Source organism: Eumetopias jubatus, unplaced genomic scaffold (assembly GCF_037043125.1).
Source record: "Eumetopias jubatus isolate StellerSeaLion01/CBP00866 unplaced genomic scaffold, mEumJub1_p1.0 scaffold_5, whole genome shotgun sequence".
Taxonomy (NCBI): Eukaryota; Metazoa; Chordata; class Mammalia; order Carnivora; family Otariidae; genus Eumetopias; species Eumetopias jubatus.
In genome coordinates, this window is record NW_028274811.1 from 130773788 (window position 1) to 130777644 (window position 3857).

Genomic DNA, 3857 nt, shown 5'->3' on the forward strand with positions numbered 1-3857 from the left:
GGTGGGGAAAGGGAGAATGAGGCAAGGTTTCCCTCTTATTATGACTTTTTTCTTTCCTTTTCTTTTTTACCATTCTAAATTATTTAAGTCATCTTTTGTCACAAGCAAAGGGTTAGAAGATCAGTCTATAGGTCATCATTTGGTACAAGTAAAGAAATGAGTTTAAAGTCCCATACACTTTACTGGTCCATGTACAGAGAGAGTAATGGTCCAAACCGGTGCTGTGGTCCACAGTGTCAGGGAAGTGGTCCAGATTTTCTTTATTCATATAATTGTGGGTTGGAAGTGGCTTTGCATGAAGGTTATGGAATAGAGTGTGGTTGCCATCTTTCCAGAGAAAGAGCATCTCATCATGCAGAGATGAGGTGGAGATCATGTGCTCTCCCTGATGTGACTTCAGGAAAGCAGTCAGCATATTGACTCCAACCCCACGAAGAATGATGAAGTAGATGAGGACCTTCTATGCGTTATCTGAGCCCTCCTCACTTGGGGTGTCTCAACATAGGCCTCCCCAGTTGTGACTGGAACCCATGTAGTAGCCCAGAAATCAGGGACTCAGCTACCACCTCCATTTTTGACCTGAAGCTATCATTACCTCTTAATTCACACCATTATTCTAGAGATTAGAAATAAAATATGTATTCCTGTTTAAAAAAAGAATTATGACATTTAAAATTGTGATGGCAGTAAACATCAAGTTATGTTCCTTAGAAAATCTGTGCAATGAAACACATATTCAGTCAATTTCACAATTCAGAAGAAAATCATAGAAACTAGATATGATGAAAGAAACATTAAGAGAGAGAAGTGGAAAATAAAATCAAATCTACATAAAATGGCAACGTCATGAAACAGAACTGATATAAAATGATGAATGAAAAAACTACCATGTTAATGTGAAAGAAGAGCCCCATTGACAAATTTATTTTTTTATTTAAATATTTTAATTTATTAAGCTCCAAAAACACCAAGCGAAATTAATCATCACGTTACTTTTGCAAATTACAAAGAGGTTTTTTTTCTTTTTAAAATTATTATTTATTTATTATTTATTTATTTATTTTGGTTTTGCTCTATTTATTTTTGGTGGGTGGGGAGGGAAGGTAAAAAAAAAAAAAGTTTGGTTTTTTGCTTCAAGGAGCTTTCCTAAAGGGTGGTAACTCATTCATTACACATTCCCATTGATGAACACTGTTTTCTTGGCTTTCATGACAGTTTGAATTCAAGGTAATGTGCATGAAATTTATTTTTCTGAAATTCAGTATATATATTCAGACACACATGGGGTGACCCTTGTGTTCTTGTTCTCATACAAAAGATATTGGCACTTTGGCTTCAAGAACAAATAAAAAGTATCATAAATACAACTTGTGATTTGGATCTGGGCTAATGACTAAGGAACTATTCAGCTATAATGGTCTTGGATATTTCAATGTCCTGTGAGCTTACAATTAATAAAGAGACTGCTGATTCTAAGAACTATGCCACCAGCAAGCAAGTGAAGGAAGAGTTATAAGTCTGATGCAAAGTTCAGAGCAAAATATCAATAATCGCCTCACTTTTGTGATATTTATAGAGAGTGAGGATAAGAATTATATGAACAATGATAAAAAGTGTCTTCAGAAATGGGAAAATATTTTCATTAAATTTGCCACGTGCTCTAGTTTAGTAAGATGCTTGTGAGGAAAAGAAGTAAGGCAGGAAACTAGTTATGTTGTTTAGAACTTAAGAGCAAATAATGAATACCAATCAACTTCCTTGGTTTAATATTAATTGCCTTAAAGTGTTTTACTTTGTGAGGTGCCTAGGTGGCTCATTTAAGCATCTGCCTTCAGCTCAGGTCATGATCTCAGGGCCCTGGGATAGAATCCCATGTCTTCATCCTGCTCTCTGCTCAGCAGGAGTCTACTTCTCCCTCTCCCTCTCACTCTCCTGTTCTCTCCCTCCCTCTCTCTCTCAAATAAATAAATAAAATCTTAAAAAAGAAATCCCATGTTACTTTGTAACTTGAACACCTATGCTGTGCCTTGAAATTTCAAAGCAAAAAGTAAAATCACATAGAAAGCCAGAAATGTCATCAATGCATCTACACAGATGCTTGCTTGTAGTTTTTGGTATCCCAAACCTTTTTTTCACACATTGCACAGATGCCCTTTTTGTAGGCACAGCCCTGGCAGTAATGAGAACCTGGTTGGTTCACAGAACTTTTACAAATGCTGCAAGTGGAGAACTTATTCTTTCCATATGGATCGAATCTTGCTTTTTTTTTTTAAGTCAAAGCTTTATTTTCGTTCAGCTTTCTTCTGCCACTTTCTGTGGTATTCCTTGCACTGTCTTGCCATGTGTTTGGAGTAATAACAGTACCAAGTTTCTTTTCACCCGGGAAATGCAGTTAGCTTCTCCCAAAAGATGCAGCCCCTTAACTTACATTTTTCACACACCATCCTTCCCAGGCGGTTCCCTTGGCTGCAGAAACAGCAGCAGCTTGAAAATATCAACACAACCGCCAGGGAAGGATCTTTTCCTTTCTCTTAAAATCCGGAAAGTAACATAATGATGTATCAGTTGCTAGGTTCACATCCTTCCCATATTTCTGAAGACACAAGTCAAGATAAAACTGATAGTTACCAAACATTTGATATGATAAAAACATAATACCATTAATGGAGGAGGAATTTCCTCTACTGAATATGAGTAGATGGAGGTGACTGAGGGGGTAAAGAAAAAAAAAAAAAAAAAAGTTTTCACAAGAAACTGAGAATGCATGAAACAAGGATGATAAAAATTCTGATTAACCACAGATAGTGGCAAATTGAATTTTAACAATATTTATGGTTTTCCAAAGCAACCAAAGCAGCTCATCTTCACGAGGCTAGTAGTGGGTACTAAAACTCTTTAATATACCCCATCCCCTACTACTATGATAAATTACACACACAAATGGTTGGCATTCTTAAGAATATTGGTTAAAAAGAAAGACTAGAAAATAGAAATGTGTTTTCTTTTGCTCAGCAAGTGAATAATTTCTGTTAGGTTTCTGTTTCCTCTCTGGGGGCCTATTTGACAGTAGCCCATTGCCTTTAAGAGACAGCCCCACACCCTACTCAGTACAACAGTATGTTTTATTCTATGATTTCTGTAGGGCACAAATATCATAGTATGATCATGTAAAATACATATGTACATTTTTTGTTTCAAGTTTTTATTTAAATTCTAGTTAACATATACCGTAATATTGGTTTCAGTAGAATTTAGTGATTCATCACCTACAACACCCAGTGCTCATCACAAGTGCCCTACTTAATACTCCTCACCCATTTAACCCATCAGCCTGCCCACCTCCCCTCCAGCAACCCTCATTTTGTTCTTTGTAATAAAGAGTCTCTTATGGTTTGCCCCCTCTCTCTTTTCCCCCCTCCCCTATGTTCATCTGTTTTGTGTCTTAAATTCCACATATAAAAGAAATCATACAGTATTTGTCTTTTTCTGACTGACTTATTTGTTTAGCATAATACATTCTAGTTCCATCCACACCATTACAAATGGCAAGATTTCATTCTTTTGATGGCTGAGTAATATTCCATTGTGCATATATACAGCTTATTCTTTATCCATTCATTAGTCAATGGATATTTTGGCTCTTTCCATAATTTGGCTATTGTTGATAATGCTGCTATGAACATCAGGGTGCATGTATCCCTTTGAATCGATATTGTTGTATCTTCTGGGTAAATACCTAGTAGTGCAGGGGTGTCTGGGTGGCTCACTTGGTTGAGTCTCCAACTCTTGATTTCAGATCAGGTCATGATCTCAGGGTTGTGAGATCAAGCCCTACATCAGACTCTGTCCTGGGCATG

General features: G+C 36.7%; 1 pseudogene; it reads right to left on the reverse strand.

Moving 5' to 3' along the window:
• Positions 1-2086: 2086 nt before the first annotated feature.
• LOC114204713 (cysteine-rich PDZ-binding protein-like) lies at positions 2087-2444 on the reverse strand (annotated as a pseudogene).
• Between the last annotated feature and the right edge of the window lie 1413 nt (positions 2445-3857).